This window comes from Chroicocephalus ridibundus, chromosome 1 (assembly GCF_963924245.1).
Source record: "Chroicocephalus ridibundus chromosome 1, bChrRid1.1, whole genome shotgun sequence".
NCBI lineage: Eukaryota > Metazoa > Chordata > Aves > Charadriiformes > Laridae > Chroicocephalus > Chroicocephalus ridibundus.
Window position 1 is genome coordinate 32,989,081 of NC_086284.1, and position 22,198 is coordinate 33,011,278.

At 40.6% G+C, this 22,198-nt stretch overlaps 1 long non-coding RNA gene across 4 annotated transcripts; it reads left to right on the forward strand.

Annotated features, from left to right (window-relative positions):
• Positions 1 to 2,319: 2,319 nt before the first annotated feature.
• Positions 2,320 to 20,851, forward strand: LOC134515224 (uncharacterized). Of its 4 annotated transcripts, none has more exons than XR_010070921.1 (6): positions 2,320 to 2,570; positions 2,901 to 2,993; positions 3,179 to 3,301; positions 9,817 to 9,849; positions 10,220 to 10,332; positions 19,003 to 20,851. It is a non-coding gene; the product is annotated as an uncharacterized LOC134515224 (long non-coding RNA). The 4 variants fall into 4 exon arrangements; XR_010070920.1 differs by lacking the exon at positions 2,320 to 2,570 and adding an exon at positions 7,582 to 7,658 and having other exon boundaries at positions 2,607 to 2,993; XR_010070919.1 differs by lacking the exon at positions 2,320 to 2,570 and having other exon boundaries at positions 2,607 to 2,993; positions 3,179 to 7,658.
• Positions 20,852 to 22,198: the final 1,347 nt, after the last annotated feature.

Below are 22,198 nucleotides of genomic sequence, written 5' to 3' on the forward strand. Positions count from 1 at the left end.
GGAATTACCTGCAAGTTCTGTTACTAACATACTTACTGTAGAAAATAGCATAATAGTTCTGCCAAATCTTCATTTCATGGTGTGTGTAGTTTAATTTTAGAGGGATTTACTTATGCAATAGAAAAAAAACCTCCATGCTTAAGCTAGAAGCTAAAAACAACTAAGCAAATGAAACAACAGTATCTAGTTAAACACACGTAGTTTAGAAATGAAGAATTTCACCTGAATGTATAAATGAGAAATGTACTTCCAAAGGTATTAAATGTTGTAGCTGTCTTATTTAAATAATTTCTTTTCAGTCTTTTAAGGTAAATCTACATGTAAGAAGCAGTATTTTCTCTTGCTGGAGAATACCTTTCATATTCTTTTCCCAGAAAAGTTTAAGTAAATCTCTTACTGCTGGCTAGCATCTCTGCTTGCATCTGTCTTTATCTTTGCCTTCCATGTTATGTATATATGGTGGAGATTTTTCTTTACCTCTTCCTCTCTTGGCTTACACCTAGCACCATTTCGTCGGGGGGAGACAACTGCCACAGCATACCTGTACCGTTAGGTTTATTTTGACTTTGCATTCAGGTTTTACTTCACCAAGGTACTGGGTAGGTTGTGCCTATATAATCTAGCTTGCCTATTTTAGCTGTCCAATTTTAAAAACAAACAAACATAGGTAGTAAGAGGGGGGGAAGTGTAAATAAAGTTGTGCTTGTATAAAATATATCAGAAATGGCTCTTTTATACAGTTCCTAGAGTAGCATTTGTGCCTAGCTAGCTATATAAAAACATCAGTGTTGCTGCAGCTACCTGTAAACTTACACTGGCAAATCTCACTTCAATTTGTAGCAACAGACCCTTCTAGCAGAGATCATCCTGCTGTATTATTGTTATTGTAGGAGCGAAAATAGTAAGGGAGAAAAGGAAAACTCACCAAACTTTCCCCCTTTGTGGTCTGCCAAGCTTTTTTGTGCTTACAGGTAGTGCTGTTAAGTTACAGAAGTTGCTTTATCATGAACTGACTAGAATGCTTATTCCCAGTGGAATGGAGTGCTTGGGTAAGTAGCTTTTGTGTTAATGATTTGGTATAAAAACATTAAAGAAGGCATAGAATCATAGAATGGTTAGAGTTGGAAGAGACCTTAAAGGTCATCTAGTTCCAGCCCCTCTGCCTTGTGTAGGGACACCTCCCACTAGACCAGGTTGCTCAAAGCCCCATCCAACCTGGCCTTCAACGCTTCTGGGGATGGGGCATTCACAGCTTCTCTGGGCAACCTGTTCCAGTGCCTCACCACCCTCACAGTAAAGAATTTCTTCCTGATACCTAATCTAAATCTTCCCTCTTTCAGTTTAAAACCATTACCCCTCGTCCTATCACTACACTCCCTGATAGAATCCCTCCCCATCCCTCCTGTAGGCCCCCTTTAGGTACTGGAAGGCCATTATAAGGTCTCCCTGGAGCCTAATTCAAAGGAGGCCAAGCTTCAAAGTAGCTTAGTCGTTCTAGACTGGGGGCAGATGAGCTTCATTTCCTAATAACAGATAAGTTCCTGTTCTTGCTAACAATCTTGTTGTTTTTTAAATATATTTTTTTCCTTTGAAATGGATTAAGAAGCACTTATAAATTTGTCTGCCCAAAAACTCTGGCAAGGGTAACCTGCAGAGGTAACAAATAGCTTGGGGACTGATACAGTACTTGGCAGAAAGTTATTTTGAAAACAGGTCTTATTCTCTTATATATGAAAGTTGGATTTTTTTCACATCAGAGGTTTCCAGATGACCAAAAGTTAGATTAGAAAATAACCCAGACTTTTTTTTTTGGTCTTGAAGTAAACATCTGCATAATCTTTAGTTCCTCTAATCAGACACACAATTGTCCAGTTCCTGGTTCATGTCCTGCTAAGGTATTATGCAAAGTTGACAATAAAGTCTAGAGCTTCACTGTAAATAAACAGCCTGGCAATGGACAAATGTTTTATAAACATTTTGTAGTTTATTAACACAGCTGATGTCAGTACAGGAAAAACTAACCTTCAGTAAGAAAATTCTGCATTCAGCTTTCAGCGTATGTTTCTATTTCTTTAAAGTATGGTTAGACACCTTGGCATAACGTAGCAGCACATAATGGTTTGTGGGTATTGAAAAGGTGCAGGCCATATTGTGCTGCCTCAAAAATACAAGGATTTCATCATCTTGAAGAGAAATATCACTTGTGAATTAGTCAATCTTGTGATGCTGATGTCTGTCATACTTTAGCAGCACGTAAATATTGGTGTTAAGACTGTAAATATCTCCAGTATTAACTGTGCTGCTGAAGTAAGGCTAGCCACTTCTGCATGTGAGTCATGAAAAAGGATGTTCCGTGTACTTCCTGATGCCTTTTTGTTGTTCTAATGTATGTTGATTGCTTAGGAACACCTCCTTTTGTTTGTATTTTCATCTATTCAGAAACAGTATTTAGGACTTCATAGTATCTGATGGTAAATGTAGAATAGACATACGTATATAACTTTGGTTTACATGAAAGCTAATTTATTAAAGGACCCATCTCAAGCTACACTTGTCTAATCAACGCTTTGGTAAGTGTGTTTATATATATATATATATATAAAAATTACAGAAATGGTGTTACCTTAAATATCAGCATTTCTTTATTAAAGCTCTTAAAACTGTGTGTTCATTTTTACAGCATTTTTTAAATGAATGAGACTGGGAAATGTTTTGTCATGTTTTTAGCAAAGTGAGCACATAAAGTAAACATGTCTTCCAAAATTTTTAACAAAACTTATTAAATACTTCATTTCTTAAATCACTGTGTCTATAGACAGCTAACAATTTTATGGTTAGAAGTTTAAACTGTGTATCTGACTGTGAATTTACTAATTTCCACTAAGATGTTTCTCTTGCAGGGGAATCTTTCATTGAGATGATTGAAATCGCTGCAGTGAGAATGGAAATTACTTGGGCTCCTTTTCTTTTAAAAGCTGCATGCAAGAACTGTGGTGAGTCAAATGTAGACTAATGGTTATGTAAATGTCACTAATTTTAGATACAGTCAAGATCTGAAAGTGTGTTTCCTTTTAAGATTTTATTTTCTTCACTATCATGACTCAGTATCACTTGCTAATCTCATTTTATTAGCCCTGTTATATTTTACCATTAAAATATACATGCCTTCTTCAAACAGGTGCTCACAGTTCAAGTTTATGCATCATATAGATGTTTTAAAAAGAGGAAAAAAAGCTTATCTGCACTGGGGACTTGTTTTGACTTCAGGCTTCGCAGGTCTGCTACTGGTGCAGTTGCACAGGTATGAACATGACATAGATGAATATGAATCCAAGTTGTTATAATTCATAAATATGCATCATTTTACCATGTAGAATTTCAGCCTGGTGTATGTACTGGTAAAAATCATGCTTTTTTTTTTTTCTGCCCCAGTTATGCATTTGAACTGGTGAAATTACTGATGGCTAAAACTTCAGACCTGAGCAGTATTAGGTAGTTTACAGCTTTTCATAAAGTAAACACTTTCACGTTTAGCTACTACAGGTCTTTTAAGATATGTGGCCAAAATGAGGTTGACTACTCAGAAAAAATAAGTTATATGGCTCAAAGTTGGATGGCTTTCTCACTGAGGCTTCGTTAAGTAGCACTATGTTATATTTGCTTATCTGTAACTGCTTAATACTAAGATGCTGCACGTACATTTCAGCCATTTGAAAACTTAGAAACGCTTGGAAAGACTAAACCTGGTGGGTTATAAAAGAAAAAGGCATTATTCTTCTGCTATTCCCCTGCCTTTAAAAGGTCACTGATTTTTGTTAGCACGCTGCAGACTGTGGTGCTTGCAGAGGGCCATCCATCCTGTTACTCTTGTAGATACAGTATTTTAATGTATCTAGGCTTTTTTTCCGTGACTTCTGTGAGTAAATATGAATCTAAAGAGCTCATCAGAAAACCAATGGCCAAACCATTTGTTCATGACTATTTCTTTGTGCCAGCGCAGGCCTTTGTGCGGACAGTGAAACAGGGTGCTTCCTCCTGGTTCACCCTGCAAACCCCTGTAACTGGCCCAAGGCAGGGGATGGCGGGGAATGGGAAGAAGCAGAAAAGGAAAGGTTGAACTGCCTTGTTTGGTGGCCATAGCAGCTTATAACAGTTCAGTGATGTGATGAAAATACAGTTTGAGCATTTGCAGAAACAGAGCTCATCTGAGGAACCAAAGCTCCCATCTGGATTAAGAAAATGGCTTCAAGTGCTTATGAAAGCCTACTCATATTATTCAGTTCCTAAACCTTTGAAAAAGAATGTCATATTTTTCGCATGGTTCACGGTTACCTTAAATAACATGAGCAATTGTATTTTCCGGAGGTTTACCTGCATGGGTGGTGCCATAGCCCATGGCTGAATGGAACTCCCTCTGCATTGCAGCTCTGGGGTCCTAAGGATTGTGTCTGATGTAAGAAAGGAAGGCTCGCTGTTTTCAGTTCAGGTGCTTATTTTCTGCTAGGCTTAGGAGCTGTACGGAGAAAAGATGCTTAATTCATATAAAAGGGAAAGCAAAGATAGGCCTGCTTGAAAATAAACTGAGACTAGTAGCTGTAAAGGAGTGAAGGCAACTAGTGAGAGGAGCATGTCTAAAAACGTAATGTGGAAAGGTTACAGCTGAGAACTGATAGAGGAAGGACGGCTCTGATGAACTGGAAGGATTGGGATAGGTTGGGCAAAGATTTGGGGGGGGTTGTTTGTTTCTTGAAATTGTAAGAAGCAGCAGCCTGACAGAAGGAATGTGGCCTGAGGCAAAGAGAATGAGTCAGACTTGGGAGAAGGGGCTTGCACACCTCGGGTCATTCCTAACATTGACTAGAGCGCTCTGCACTTCAGATCCAGAAGGGAATGTAGACTATTAGGTAGCAGCTTTTGTTGTCATCTGTGAAATCATTGTCTATTTCATCCCCCTCATCATATTCCACACAGAAGAGGGCAGCCTTATTAGTGCTCTCATCTACTTCATGAAGTTTGGCCCTGAAAAGGGTACTGGTGGGTGAAAAGCTGGACATGAGCCGACAATGTGTGCTCGCAGCCCAAAAGGCCAATTGTATCCTGGGCTGCATCAAAAGAAGTGTGGCCAGCAGGTCAAGGGAGGTGATTCTGCCCCTCTACTCCACTCTGGTTAGACCCCACCTGGAGTACTGCGTCCAGCTCTGGAGCTCCCAGCTTAAGAAGGAGATGGACCTGTTAGAGCACATACAGAGGATGCCCACAAAAGTGATCAGAGGGCTGGAGAGCCTCTCCTGTGAAGACAGGCTGAGACAGTTTGGGTTGTTCAGCCTGGAGAAGAGAAGGCGCTGGGGAGACCTTATTGCAGCCTTCCAGTACCGAAAAGGGGCCTGCAGGAAAGAGAGGGACAAACTTTTTAGCAGGGCTTGTTGTGATAGGACAAGGGGTGATGGCTTTAAACTAAAAGAGGGGAGATTTAGACTAGATAGAAGAAAGAAATTCTTCACAATGAGGGTGGTGAAATACTGGCACAGGTTACCCAAGGAGGTGGTAGATGCCTTATCCCTGGAAACACTCAGGGTCAGGTTGGATATGGCTCTGAGCAGCCTGATGTAGCTGAAGATGTGCCTGCTAATTGCAGGGGAGGCTGGACTGGATGGCCTTTAAAGGTCCCTTCCAACCCAATCTAGTCCATGATTCTATGAAAAGGAATCCCAAAATAACAGACTAGTTGAGGTTGGAAGGGACCCCTGAAGATTATCTAGTCCAAGCAGGGTGAGGTAGAGCAGGTTGTTTAGGGCTGTGCCCAGTCAGGTTTTAAATACCTTCAAGGATGGAGACTCTGCAACCTCTCCTGTTCAGATAGAATCTCTTGCATTTCATTCTGTGCCTGTTGCCTCCTGTCCTGTCACTGGACACAACTGAGAGGAGCCTGGCTATGTCTTCTTTACTCTCCCTTACCCCCATCAGCAGGCATTTATAAACTTTGATAAGATCACACACAGACAAGCTTTTTCCTCTCCAGGCTGTAGTCCCAGCCCTCTCAGCCTTTCTTCATGTGAAAGATCATCTTTCTGGAAGTAAATAAAATGTTTCAACTAATATGGGAATTGAAACTCAAAGGGGGAAATGCTTTTGGGGGTAAAAGAACAAAACACAACCTAAGAACTTAACTGTAAAAACTGTAAACAAGAATATGAAGATCACAAAATGAAACACTAAGAAGTTAGATAACTCCAGCTTAAAGATTCTGCGATCTTCATTTGCCCCCTTGTGTTAGAGTGCTATGAAGCAATCTTCATGATCGTATAGAGTATTTAATCTAATGACAGTATTGGCCTGGTGTGGTTCTGAGCTAGGGAAGATGTTTGTGGGGCTGTGCAAGCAAGAAGCCTGATGCTGCTGTAGGTGCTGCAGAAATTGGTAGAAAATTCTGTAGGAAATGGAATAAAAGACTGCAAGTAGAGGAAACCATGTCTTCATGGTTATGTCAAATGACAAGTCCTAAGAATCGGACGTGATGTTTATTTTTCTGCCGCCTTCTGGGGTGATAAACAAGTTACCAGGCCCTTGTTTTCATGCTACTTGTATTCCTCACTTCAGAGGCGTTTGATTAAACACTGGCTGTTCACATTTGCAGCTGAGCTTCTTAGGAGTTGTCATTTGAATTAAAATACTATGTAATGTTATGTCTGTTGACAGTCTTGTCTCTTCAACAGGGTACCTCAAACTGTTGCATACTACTATAGTTCCTACACCTCCATGTCACATTTAAAATAGGGGTAATAGACACCTCGAAGGGCTGTTGGTTTTTTGTTTGTTTAAAAAAAAAGACCCAACACTTTTGTTTAGTAGCTGTACTACAGTAATGCATTTCCTCATGGATTTTTCTGTGGCAATTATTGAATTTGATCTCAGAGGAAGAGGTAAGTATTGTGCATCTCTTAAAGACCAAATCTGCAATCAACTGTCCTTGTTACCAGCTCAAGCCAAGAAACCGAGTTTCCACGTTGTTGATTTATGGTCTGTTCAACCAGTCCTGTGAATTCCAAAATACTCTGATTTGTGTCCTACGTTGTCACTGGTTCATTTTCCATATATAGCTATTATTATTAAACACTTGTTTGTCCCATTTTTGCCATGTGGCTTCATGAGTAACACCTTCGATATTCTGCAGGATCTTTCATATGCTAAAGGTAATGTTCATGTTTGAACTTCAGAGTATTTTAGAATAGATTTACCCATAAAGCTCTATGTTGCAGAAAGAATGAACTAGTTAAACTGTAACACTTAATTTCTTATGTACAGTGGTGAACAGTGCATCTTTAAAAATGTAAAGTGACTTAGACCTTAGATTTAGGAGTTCTACAGGCCATTGTTCTTCATGTTTCAAAAGCAGTTTTCTTGGTCCTGCATATGGCACACTTTACTGAGTGAGAGTGGTTCTGTACTTGATATTCTGGTATAGAGATCTGAAAATGTTTCAGCTTGTCCCTTAATCATGGTATCTTGTTAAGTGTTGGGGGAAGTCTCTCCTAATCAGGTAGCAATACTGGCAGTAATGATTGAAATTTGAAATGTTTATAGACTGCTTTGATGTTCTTCATCACCACCTCCTGTCATAGAAGTCACAAGAAATGATTGATAGAAGTATATCCGAAGTGGTGAGTTACTATTTTACCACAGTTTCACTTGAAGCAGAGCAGCAATTCCTCATGTAAAACAAACAAGTTTAAAATGCATTTGAAGGAAAACTTATGTCTGAGATATATGTGAATCTCCTTTCTAAGGTGGCAGTTGTAAGTATGTATCAGAAGAAAATGTTTATCTGTAAACAGAAATAAGAAAAAATTATGGAGAAAATGCAATGGCACGAGTGACAATTCATCTTTCTGTGAGGGGGCTAGTATCACTGTGGTATTACTTTTTCACTCTAAATTAAAAAGTTAATTTCTGTTGGAAGTTATTTCATGGCTCTCAGGCAACAACTCAATATTTGTTCCAGATTTGATTCACTTACAGTTCTGTGTTAATAAATCAAATGAAATTTATCTAACGTTGCTTCCGTCTCTTAATGTAAAATTTGAACCGTATGTTCAAAAGTTCTCAAATTAACAAATCAATTATGGCAGCATTTATGCAGTTTGAATCTTCAGTCTTAAGTATACAGTGCAGAGTAGCTAGAGGCTGATTTACTTAACTTCTGTAGAGAGATGGGAATAATACATCCATAATGTTTTTTTCTGCTGTTTATAGCCGTAGGAGACAGCCATGGATAGAAAGTTTTGCATTTCCCTATGGTTTTTAGAGGGCAAGCATGTGGCTTTATTACCTATAAAGGAACCTTCTGTCAGCAGCTTTTACACTTTTAAGTGGTTTTAAAAGTAAAACATTTTGGAATCTCTCATAAAATACTCCAAAAAAGCTTAAGTATTATAAAATTTGAACTATATAAGGCATAAATTGTAGAATATAAAGTCTCAAATGTGTACATTTTTAATATTTTCTTGAAATAAAGGCAAAGGAAGAGCTTCAGGGATTATATTATTGGACCAGCTAGAATAGTTAATGAAAATATATGGCTATGGTTCTACAGTCCTGTGATTCTCAAGCCAGAGAAGTTTGGGACTGACAGAGTCTTCCTGTTTCCTTGAATATTAGCCTGGCTCTGAGATTTCCATGGTGGTTTCACTGAATGACTTTGGGTTAGTTTTTGGTAAGTTCAGCCAGCTGAATGTGCACCAAGGAAAAGTTCCCCCCGCCCTCGAGAATGGCAGTCCAGTATTAATGTTAATTTCCATTGCTTAAACCGGTGTAAGGAATATTCAGGGCTTTATTCTTCCTTTCTTGATCCTCCTACAGACAGACTTTGCCTATCTGCTCTCTCAAGCAGTATCAAAGGGGCTGACAACATCTTGGTCTGCCTCTTTCCTTCTACAGAAGATTGATATCTACATATGAAACTAACACAAAAACACTCATACAGATATCCCTTCTTAGCATGTGGAAACAGCTCTGATGCACCTTTACGGTCTTCAAGACAATGTGAAAGTCTCCCTCTTCCAATAAGCAATAGCTGTTATCTTCAGACATGCCAATAAATGTATAAACTATATTTTCCATCTCCGTATAATGAAACTTCAGACAGAAAAATAAGAAATGTCCTGTAGTATCAGACAAAGATGAAAAAGAGCTCTACTGTTTTGCAGGTATAAAATCTGTTAAATGACCTGTATAACAAGCAGTTTTAGAAAGCGTGCGTGGATGGTAGGTTGCACAGTCAGAAAAGGGATTTCACTGCAGATTCGATAACATCATGTAGCCAGACAGCCCCCTGTTGGTTGTATTGTTGTGGCGGTTCCAGAAACGAATTGTGCTTGAATTCAGCAATTCCTTGAGCTCAACAAGCTTATTTTTTTTTCATTCCCATGTCACAAGTAGAGAAATGGGGGGGGGGGAGGGGAAATGTGTGCATTTGTAAAAAAAATACCTTTGAATCAAGTTTTATCCCTCTTGTGTATGAGATAAATGTCAAAGCTTGGTTAAATAGAGTATCTGTGCTCTGTTTCTTAATGTCTTTATAGACGCTTATTTTTAAAGAGCTGCTGTGAAAATGCAGAACAGTAGTTCGTCCTTGTGATTGAAGCTGAAAACTAGCATGCTTTAATATCACATTTACAGCCTGGCTCATGCAAAGTATTTAGGTAAACTTCTGACAATAATGCAGGTAATAGATTTTTAGAACACAAAAGTTTGTAAGCTAGCAGCGAACTGGCCAGGCATAGGCTCCAGCCTTATTTAATGACTGGGACTCTCTTGCAGGTATGTCTGTTGGAGCTTCTGCTATTTAACAAGGTACAGTTTTCCAAGAGGCTTGGTAAAACCTTATTTTTATTCATGTTTGCTTTGGTTTAATGTGTTCTTTTGTATGTGGCTTAAGTTGCTACTGGTGCAACTAGCTGCTTACTTCCGGTGTGTGTTTTCCAATGTTTTAAGACACCAAAAATGTTGTTCTTTAAAAGTAATAGATGTCTGAAATACCGGAAAATTGAAGGACACTCGCTAGCTATTTTGACTTCTTTTTTTAAGTGTTTGTAAAGGGAACCTATAATCTGCCTTGTAATGGTCGCTGTATAGCCATGTGGTGACGGAGTGCTGTAGATACTGTATGAATGTATGCAAGCACTTATTTTCTAGAATCTGATGATGTATCCATGTTTAAAAGGCACTATTTGTGGTTGCAATGGGTGACCCAAGGAAACTTTCCAGGAAGAACTCTCTGAGGCACAGGATCTTCTGCTCTGAGATAAACAATACAGAGGTGATCTCGTGCGTCAGGTATGGCCTAGGTTATAAAAGCTCGTCTTCATTTGAAGAATTTGATTTGTGGCTACAAATCCATAGCTGTAACAGTAGTAGAGAAACCGATGTGAGAGTTAGTCTTCTACTACAACTCAGAACACAAGATTAGCATGATGCTGATTAAGCCAAAGTGCTTAAGACATCTTTTTCTTTCTCCCCTTCCCCTTCAGTACACATTAAAAGATTTGATCGTAATCAGATATCTTATAACAGCTGGCAAAAACAACAGGGAGTAAGAATACATGTGTTGGAAGAGGGGGAATGGGAAAGGCTGGGACAGACCAAAGAGCTGCTTAAAAATTGTCATGACCTACTAAAATCCATCAGAAGTGTTTAAGAAACTGGCTGAAGCCGTCTCAAGGTGAGGGGACTCTCCTGAGGAACAGAAAACCTGGGCTTCAGGTTCTTCAGAAGCCCGAGGGGATTCAAGTTCGCATCTCCTTCATCTGAAGAAGTTGCCCACAGATGTTCCCCATCTTTCTTGTTAAATCAGGGATATTTGCAAGAAAAAGAATAGTAAGTCACAAAATGGTTTTGTTCAAAGGTTGTTGGCAGTGATAACTATTACTGTTAGCAGATGAAAGCAAGCTGCAGGTAGGATTTCAAAGGGTAATGGAATTTGCTTTTATTGGACTAACTGTGCAGTTCCTTGGAAGTTCCATATTCTTTTCCTAAGATGTTTCCTGAAGTAACAGTAAAATAAGCATACAATAAATATAAGTACCCATTAAAACTCACTAAAGGAATACCTTATGTTTCCAGTAGATGAACACTGAGATAACTGAGTATTTGTGAATTGCATCACAGACTGCTATTATGCCAAAGTTCTGGTTTTTATTCATAGAGAGAGCACCAGTAAAGGTGGCTTTAAACTGCTTTATGCTCCTACTTTCTCTAAAGCTGCTGAAGAGGGAGAACAGGGAGCAGCTAGCGGCGTTAAAGAATTTCATGGCTGCTCAACAACCAACAAGGGCATTCGCCTCTTCCCTGCTTCACTCTACTGTCAATTATTTTCTTTCTTTTTTGTTTATGTTTGAAGAGGCTTTTTGCCTTTTTGTTTTCTTGTTGTTTGTTTAGGGGTGGGGGAGTTATGACAGGAAGATTTACAATCTCCCTCCAAAGTTAATGGAATTCATAAGAGCCTGTTCTGGGTGGAGGAAGATTCAAATAACTTGCCCTGATCAGAAAAATTACAACACTTTTCCCCTTCTGAGGAGTGTTTACTTACTCCGTTTCCCAGTTAGGATTAAATTTTAGGACTTCCTCAAGGCTCTTGGAGTATCTGTAATTTTTATTTTGTTCAAGCAATTCTAGTAGCTTGGAATATACACATTACTTGCAGAGCTGTGATATTGTGACCCCGTTATTTTATGCTTATTCAGGCATAAAGTACCCTGAAAAGGCACTACCTTACACTATGAAAGTATCCTCAGTTACCTCTAAAACTGCACCTTTTTCTATTTAGCTGTGAACAGTTGTCCAGAGCAGTGGGTATTTTTAATGGTAAGTGACAAATTCTTAAATGTATCTCTATTTTTTTCACACTTATTTCAGAGTTCTTGTAAAAATAGCATCTGATCCCAGTGATTTATAATGTTTGAGTTTCTCAGGCTGCCAACAGTCTCTTCCTTTGAGACGTCTAGGCATGGTGAAACTACTCCGATTCGCCATAAAGCGTGTCCTTGGGATAGGAATTTCTCTGTCACCCCCTATATTAAAACCAAATAATTTATATTGAGCTTCTTTTCCTTTGCCAGTTTCTTTCATCCTCCTCTTGGTACTACATAGAGAAAACCAAAAAACCTCCTGGACTGAAATATCTTTTAAGAATATTTGGAATTCTTCATGTGTGTGTATTTGTGCACAGGCAGCACCTGTGAAAGCGAAAACTGTGTGTCTCTGTGCAAGAGTAGCGTTAATCCCACCATCTTCTTCTTCTAGCCTGGTGGCTACCAACAGAGCTTTCCATTAGCCAATTATATACCAGCCAGACTTAGAATCATAGAATTGCCTGGGGTTGGAGGGGACCTTTCAGATCATCAAGTCCAACCATCAACCTAACTCTGACAAAAACCATCACTAAACCATATCTCTAAGACTATGTCTCCCCGTCTTTTAAATACCTCCAGGGATGGCGCCTCAGCCACTTCCCCTGTCAGCCTGTGCCAATGCTTAATAACGCTTTCAGTGTAAAAAATTTTTCCTAATATCCAGCCTCCCCTGGCACAGCTTGAGGCTGTTTCCTCTTGTCCTGTTTATTACTATGCACTAATTCATACTTATATTAATTAGTAAGTTTGGGTTTAGTTTTAGGAGCTGTAGCATTTCTGTTATTTTTCTGTTGGAGAAACTGCTTTAGCCTAGGAGGAATTCCGTATCAATGCAGACCCTATGAACGAGCGTGACCTCCCCTGCATTCATTTACTGTGTAACGTGGTGGTGTCATTAATGACTGTCCGCGTAAGATACATTTTACTTGGCTTGGTGAGCATCACATGAATCTTCTTAGAAGGCTGAGCAAGCGAAACATCTTGCCTCAAGATGTCACAAGCGATACAGGCACCTGGCCTCTGGTTCTAGTTTGCCTGAGCAGAAGCACTGAGAAAGACCAGAACTCTTTTGCTGTTCCCACTTCTTGCCCCAGGCTGTCAGCAAGTCTCCTAACATGGGTAGGCCTTGATTAGAGGGTGACAAGGAACAGAACATTTGCAAAGCATATCCTATTTTTCTCCTAAATAAATTCTTCTGAAGTTAAGCATAGCTCAAACCTGGGAACACCAGGCTGTCTGATGATGCAGAGTTGGAATTACCTTGGATATTTCATGGTATGTGGTCTGCAGTTCTTGGATCCCTCAGCAGCCATGATGCTAGAGCAGAAATTACCGGTAACACCAAAATTAATTCTGACAAGGTTGAATCACCTTTGGTCCTTCAGCTGAAAGCAGACAGAAATCCAGCACTCCCCTCTCAATTCAAGGCTCAGAATCACCCCATATAAGCCTCCATGGATGTCCAGCCTTTGGTGTTGATTCTCTACTCTGCTGGTACTGAGAGGTCATTTTCAATCAATTTCCAGGGTCCTGTAGGACCAGTTCCATAGAAAATATTCCCGTGCTCGATCAGAAACAGAAGAAAACTGGAAGGCTGTTCTGTGAGGTTCTCTTTAGCTGGACATTCTATGCTAGGTAGAGAGGTCAAGTGTGGCTCGCACTAGGGTGGCTTATAGAGATGGGAACTTCCTGCATTTTTCAGCATCTCTATATTCTCATTAACATGTTTTAAATGCCAAGGATCCTCGAGATGCCATCCAGACTTTCAGCTTCAGCCTTCAAAGAAAGCCTGTTACTGACATATCACCAGCTGTCAGAGTAACGTCCGTGTCCACGTTTCATTCCCTGTTTCTCACTACAAGGCAGCTCCTGACTTGTTACCTGCATCCAAGGAATACAAAGCCTTCAAAGATCCAATTGGCAGGACAGTTTTACCAAATACCAAAACCACTACTAAATGCCATCAGACTAAACATTGTCTCAGGACAGCCTTCTCTGGAAGGAAAGCTGTCTCCAATAACAGCAAAAATTGACACTTAGAGCAAAAAGACGACGAAGTTTTATCTTCCCAAAATGAGGGTCCCAGACTATAAAGCTGTACAAGCTAAATAAGGTATTAATTACTATTTGCAAATACTAATTTAAAATGGTAAGAATTGCCTCAGACATCCAAGGAGGAATTTAGATGTGGTGCAGTAGAGACCATTTATAGCAGTAACAACTTTTCCAGAGACGGACATCTCTATAAGGACAACTTCTTTATGGGTTTTCTGAAGTACGAGCAGCTGTTCAGTGCTTTATGATCTGTTTTGTATAGACAAGGTTGTGCACACTTGTCTTAGGTCCCCAAGAGAGTAAGTACCAGTTCCCAAGCACGGGCATCACCGAGCACAAGCTTTCCAACTGTACAGACCTACCTGCCCTCCAGCAAAGCAGCACAAGACTCAAAGAGACAAAAAATAACCCAACTTCCTTGTGCGTAGCAGTTCACCTGCTTCTTTCATCAACGTGGAAGAGTTTCTGACTGTTTGATCTGGAACATTCAGGATGTTCCACCTTTTCCTTTCAGCCACTGAAGTGGTTTTATAACAGGTTAGTGCCTACCAGCTGCTACGGAGACAGGCTTGTGTATTCTATTTTAGTCACTCATTCACTTCGTTCTGTCCCAGGGCGTTTTAATGAGCGCATGTTAGATCATTAGTAACACCACTTCTTTTCCTACAGAAAGGGAGGGGAAAAGGTGGTAATGACTCAATTCCAGTACGGTGTTCGCTTTGGCTGTCCGGATCTCAAGAGATGTGATTACGTACATCTGAAAGATCAGAAACGTAGTAATGTTCTCAGCCAGTAGTTTTTCATCACCAGATTAAAATGACCTGCTCTGAGTTTTAAAAAGAGCTATTTCCACATTATTATCCACCCAGCCTGAAGGAGCTGCATGGTCTTTGTAGCAGGAGTCATTGCCTCCGGTGGAAGATCTGTGTGCATGTCACCACTTGTTTCAGAAGAACAGAAATCATCATATCCTGAACGCTCCGGATGTGAACTCCTAAGAACTGTCATTAGATCCTGGACTCATGGCTATATCTTGGCACCGGGAGTAGACAAGAAGTCAGTACAGCAGATCCCTCCACAGAATATAGATGATCAAAACCACAGCAGACTGATGTTGCATTAGCCTTGTACAATTTCACGTGATGTTCGGCTTTCCTATTCAATCTGAAAGCCTACCTCAGAAGTTCGGTGAGTGCATGCGTCAGGCACAAGCGACTGCTACAGCACAGCTTATGGGGCAAACTGTGGCCAAGGGAGCAGTCGCACAAGTGTCCCTGTGCCTGTTAGTGCATTTTCCAGCCAAGGTTCTGCAGAGGATCTCTGAAATGAAAGATGAGTCTAGCAAAAAGATGATCCTATCCACGTGTATCGGTAGAGTTTTTGGGACTGCATATGAACGCCAGCGACTCTGGATTGCACTATCACACTTCAGTTGTCAATGAAAACTCTTCTTGAATAACAGCAGAAAACATCGTTAGCCTAATCGAAGATGGGAGAAGGATCTCGGTTACATCAGGGACCATGCAGTTACAATTTTTCATTTACATGCTTGACATGGCCACGTTAATCATTAAGCCATTAAAGTGTTCCAGGGATCCACAGTTTACTGAGCCATCTTCAGAAGATAATGTTTTGAACAATCACAGGTAGCAAAGGAAAATTATACGGCTTAAGGATCAACTTACAAATGGGTAAAACATAATGTAAACCAGCCTGTTCCAGAAGATGCATTCCCAGTTCATGGAAAATTAGGAACTTACTAATAGGGTTACTGCTCACCGTGCTGCAACTGGAATCAAAACAAAGGCGAGGAATCAAAACAAAGGCGACCAACAGGAGGTATCCAGTAATTACCCAGGAGGCTTATAACCCCAGTGCTGCCTAAGCAGTGCTGGTATTCTGATCTTCACTTTGTCTATTCAGCCACCAAAAGCTTAGCTTCCATTTCCCAATGTGAGGTATCAACAAGATGAACCCATCTTATGTCGGGATCCTGCAGTGTTTCACTTCATAGCACAGATGCAGAACTGGCCTCCGAGAGAGAAATTTTGTTCTTCAGGTATGCAAACTATTGATGTAAGGTGTTCTGCAGATCCACTTACCTAACACATTGGGAAAAAAATAAATTGTCCCTATAGTCTCATGAACATTTAAGCCTCCTATCTGAGTAATTCTGTGCCTTCTCCACGTTAGGAGCTATGACCCACCCATTCGTTCACCCCTATAAGATCTTCTGCTTTTCCTTGTCTGGTGGCGTTGAAATTCCTGACAGCTCTGTTAACTCTCCTCCCTTCAATACAATACGTTGTGTCTCTTTGGTCCCACAAAGGCAGAAACTCTTTCCAGCTGAATTTTATTCCTTAATTCCTTGTTCCAAGAAGGGAGTTTGCTTTCTTCTGTGGATCTTTGCTTGCCCTTATCATGTAGCTTTTTCCTCTATTCCACCAGTTACCAGGCTGAGGAGCGAGCTGAAGACGTAGTAAAAAAAGATGCAGAGATTAAAGGACAGAAGGATCAGCATGCCTTCTGCTTGTTGTGGAATACAACATTGTAAATAAAATGGTGTGTCAGCGATTCCTTTATTACTCCATTTAGTTATCACTGGGGAACAAAACCGAAAGCCATAGACCAGTCTTTTCAGAAGGCCCTCAACAAAAGCTACAAACTGCCTTTGAAATTCAAAGAAACTTGAGTTTCTGACTCCAAAGTACTAGTAAAACCCAAGACTTGATGTTTCTAATCTATTGCCTGTTTTTCCAATGGAGAATCAGGATGGAAGGATGTTGCAACGTTTAATTCTTCACAGTTTCACCAAGCACTCAGCTGACCGGCGTAGCAGAAACTTGCTTAGAAAGCAAAGCCCTGAATTCATTCTCTAAAGTAGACTTGTACACGTTATTCTTTCCAACCTTTAGGGCTACATTCATCATCTTTCTGACCAGAAAGAAGCCACCAATTATTGAACCATTGCATTAGAATGGAAACAGCGTAGGAATGGAGGAAGGCTTCCTGGAAAAATTTACACATCAGATCACACTTCAGGGGGTTATTTCAGCAGAAACGACACGATAGTCTAGAAAACTGACATTCCCCCCTTTTTTTTAATAGAAGTCAGATTTATTTGTGTTTTACGCGATGACTAGTGATTTACATCCCACCCACCCATTTGAGAATATTCAGGGCTCCAGGCGTATCTCCAGCCGGTTCCAGACTATTCAAATCATTGTTGGTCCATCCATTTACTAGTCACAACAAGGCCTTCTGTGACTAATTATGGCCTGACTGCAGCAGGAGAGGCAGCTTCAAAGAATGGGAATCTTCAGACGCACTAGCAGTTCCCTTGGTTCCCAAATCCTTTATTTATGTGGATTACATTGAGTTGACAGATTTAACCGGGCTGTTGAAGATATGGTCAAAGAAGCAGAGTCCCTCCCTTCCCTTTTATTGTCTTCTAAAGACATAACAGTCATACGCATCTGTCACTAGAGAGAGGAAGTTCTCCATCACTGTGCTTGATTTGGGCTTTTATACGCTGTTTCAGTAGCATCTGGGAATAGATCAATATAATATTTGGTAGGGAGTTGTATTTCCTCGTGATGCGCCATAAATCTTTTACTGTAGATACTCCCACTGTTTATTGTTGAAAATCAATAAAAATAAACCCTGTAAAGTTAAAGCCTGGCAATGGTTCAGCACAAATCAGAGGGAAGGAGTAAGAGGCAATGAGTCTCCCTCCCCCTCTTGGATAGTTCCCAGCTTGTTTCCCAATGAATATTCAATAACACTTTCCAGCAAGCTGGGAACAAATTTTTTTAAAACAAATATTCAAAGTTATGAGCGCTCCATTGTGATCTCAAAACAGGACTTCTCGTCCACTTCAGCAGCTTTCTGGTATTGAGTTCAGCTGTGGATCAAAACGGAGTGTCGCCCGGATTGTCTGTTGGATATACCTTAGATTTTTCCCCTCCAGAGACAGACAAAAGCACATCAGCCTTGCTCAGCTCAGATTAAAGGAGGTATTTTTGAGCATCGGAAAACTGGAAACTAACCAAAATCGGTAAAAAGCGGGAACAGCCCAATGTGGAGAAAAGACTCTCCGAAGTCAGCACAGAAGTTACTACCCCCGTTTGCAAGCCTGTAGAAGCAGGGCAGGACGCAATTACTCCAGCATCATTCTTTTGCCGCATGGCTATTAATTCCTCGCATACTGCATCTTAAGGGGGAGTCTTCTACTGTTTTCATGAGATTCAACTATGCAGGGAAGTGAAAAATAGCTTGGAATTATTTAGTAAAGGGAAAAACTTCCCAGTACTAAGGCCAGCAGGAAGAGATGAATCTTTTTTAGTCTAAATAGTACCAATTGCAATAGCTTCACTTAAACTTCTCTCCTTAATCAATTATACAATCTTATGAGCGCTGACTGTAGAACCTGTAAGAATGCAGTGACTGCACTTCCTAAAAGAACAAAATCCCCCCTGAATTGTCATATTGAAATCAATACCCAAAGAACAGGAAGGTGTTTCACGTCAGACTCTCTCCTCCCTGGTATCAGCAGATTCCAGAACAATTCAGGTGGTAAATAAATGACAGGTCCCCAAAAGAGATAAGAAGGACATAAAAGAACTTCCCAGTATGTGAAGAAGCAGACAAAAAGTTACTTAAAAGCACAAAAATGTAATCAATTACTATGAAAGGAAGCCAACACGGTGCAAGAACAAGGGGACGGAAAAAGAGAGTTGCCTCTATCCTGTAGGGATACCCAACAGGCATCACAGGACTGTATTGAAAAAGCCCTTGATAGCCTTGAATATAGAAATACAGGATGAAATCCAACTATAAAGGAGGGGAAAGTGACTAAAGTAAGAAAGAAAATACAAGGCAAATAAGGTGGTGTCCTTCCGAATCATCTGCCTTTTGCAAATCTCGCAGCAAGCTATCAGACGATCAAGCTATTTAAACAATCTCCTGCCATGTAAACTGCAGTCCGTGTGGGACACAGAACGACGGCGTGATCTTACCTTTTTGTTTCCTTTCCCTCTAGTGACTTTACTGTTCTGGGAGTCCACTTGTGTCTTCAAAAGCAGAAGAGAGAGCTCACTGCTCGCCCTAAGAGAACAAGAGGGCTGCCCCCCAGCACTGCGGCACTCGGTTTCTAGCATCTCAGGCAGTGGAACAGTTCGTACATTTTTGCTGAATCCAAGGAAGAATAAAAAGGCAAATACAGCAGTAAGTGCACTGAAATCAACAGATTTTGCACCTTCCCAGGAAAAAGGAATTCTCTTGAGAAAGTTGGCAATGGCTGGAAGAAGCGGATCGTGTCAGTGATCACAAATTCCAACTTCACTGGAAAAAAAATGTCTAAATGTTTCAAAATCCCATTCCTATTTAATCAAAACCAGAGCTAGATGCGAGCGATCAGAGCTCCTGGTTCTGTCGTATGCAAAAGCAGGACCAAGCCACCAACAATACGCTCTAGTCCAGCAGAGATCGTATTGTGAGATACCAGGGTTGACTGCCTGCCAAGACTTGGGTGAAAGTACTCAGTTTAACACATAATCTGTTTTTTTGACCAGAAGGCTTTTAAAATCCCTCAGACTCGTAGCGAATCCGGGCTCCCATCAGACAAAGTCGCTTCTACTCATACAGCCATTGTTTTCTGTGGAAACGCACCAGTGTGAACCACTCTGCTGATGACACGTGACAGAGTCCGCTCTCGGCTGCATCGCTGCCTGTTTGGGACCTCAGAAGGGAAAGTGCAGTAAAAATATAATGGCCATTGTTTCTTCTAAATAACTGCCTCAGTGCCTGCGGGATGTGCTGCGCACTGCTCCGAAGAGGGCACAGGAAAATTGCCATCCTGGTTCAGCAACACTTTTAAAGTAACATAAACAATCTCGCAAGGTGGAGGGCAGCATCTGCTTCAGGCCAGCTGAAGATCCTCCCAGTAAATTGATGCTATTTATATATTAATTTTTCTGCAAACGAACATACTTTCACTCCTTCCTTTGTGATTACTGACATTTAGTTGTAGCTTGAAGCTACACCGCCTGTAGCTCTACCATTGCTGCTTCCACTTTCTGTCTAAAGAAATCCAGGAAGCTTCTTTCCTTTGGAGAACCAGCTTAATACCAAATTATCTTCAGGTAAAAGTCACGGGCATCCTAATGGTTTCAGTCAGACACTTTCACCAGATTTCTGTCAGGTTACTGACACACACACAGGCTCTCAAACTTAATTAAGCAACTATCAGTTAAAAACAACAAACCAAAAGCATTCTATAAGAGCCTGGTCATGTTCCCTGCAGGTGCACAAGTGACAGAAGGCGACACTTCTCAACTCACTGCTAAGTAAGAATAAATGCTAGAAGAATTTTGGGAATCCAAACTTGCCAACAGTCACATGCTTCGCTTCCAAAAGAGGCACAGTCTCACAGTACGCCCTTGGACGAGGTGAAGGTAAAGCTCGTATCATGGAATCATAGAATCGCGGAATGGTTCGGGTTGGAAGGGACCTTAAAGGTCACCTAGTTCCAACCCCCTGCCATGGGCGGGGACACCTCCCACTAGACCAGGCTGCTCAAAGCCCCATCCAGCCTGTACTTGCACTGCTGTATTTTTCCAGAGCCAAAATATTGCATTCACTGATGATGTTTGTGCTGAATAAAAATTAACCCACGGGGGGAATCAGAAAGTGTTCAGCACTCGCCCGTCCCAAGTTGTTGCTGAAATGGTTGTACCAAACGTTCATTTTGCCAAAGCTGTAGAGCATGACTGATGGCATAGGTTAAAACTCCAGGACTTTTCAAAAATGGAAATATTTCTTATTTTCTTTCACTTTATTAAAAAAAGAAAAAAAGTAATCCAAACTTCAATTTTCAAAGTGGCTGCTACGGGAAGGAAAATAAACCCACTACGTCTGCAGTAGGTAAAGTAGCCTAACGTTGTTACTACAAGGGGTTCTGAAACTAGTCTTAGTTACGGTGCTGCTATCAGCGATCATTTAAGGCGTGATGTTTAAATACAGCCTCAAATCCATTTTTTTTCCTTCCCCTGTAAAAAATTGTCACTTCTGTCTTGTGTTTCTCACTATTACTGTTAAGTCTCTTCACCAACAACATTCACAGTCACTGACTCACTCAATACTCCTCATTGTTGGTTTCAGTTTTACCTCAATTTGAGGAATGGGAACTTTTCTGGAAAGTCAGTACATGGACCTCAAAATGAATTTAGAAAACAAGTAGCATTGTCTTTGTAGTACAGCAACCTGTTGGGATGGCCGTCCCACACAGCTTGCCTGCTGCGTCACCTGAACGCTGCCATCAACAGCCTGACCTCAAAGTCCACCATTATAGTCAGACCTTCACAGAAGGTCTTCGCAGAATCATGGAACAGGCCAGGCTGGAAGGGACCTCGAAAGATGATCTGGTCCAACATGCTATGGGAAGGGGGGCCCAGGCGAGGTGATCTGGCACCCTGTCCAGTCACATCTTGAGAACCTCCATAATGTGGACTCCACCACCTCCCTAGGGAGGTCGTTCCAGTGAATGATGGTTCTCACTATAAAAAAATTCTTGTATCAAGACACATACAAACATATTGAACAAATATGAATATACTGACACTATTGAAAAAAAAAAATCCTGTTTGAACTGAAAGCGTCCACTCTTACGTTCCTCAACTACATTATATAACCTGTAAGCAGCTTAGGAGATGTAGTCCCACAATCACGTTATTCTCAACCCAGAAAGCTCTAGAACAAGCAAAGAGACCTCTTTGTTGACACCAAACTTCTGAACTTGTGTCAAGCTAAAATGCACTACGGTGGTTGCAAAAGAAGTGTCCGATAGTGGCACCACCAGCCTGGGAAGATCCATTCCATTGAAACTCCTAAAGGCAAGAAACAGATGGGTGATTCCCACCAGCCACCCCCATTATTAAGTGCTGCAAATAAAGTAATAAATTCATATTTTAAAGCTAATGAAAAGCCAGATGTAATTAGTCAGACAAGAAAGCCCAAACAAGCTCTACTTGCCTGTTTGTAACTTTGGAAAGATGGTGTTTTATCAACAACAAAAGTCAGACTCAAATAATGAATCCTTGAAGTTAATGTATCTTCCTTCCCTGCCTTGAAGGGAGGACAAAAGATTCTTAATTTATAAGGCCTCATTAACTTACCTCTCCTGGTACCTGAGCTAATTTTGGCATCTTTATACAAAGCGTTGTACAGGGCTAACATTC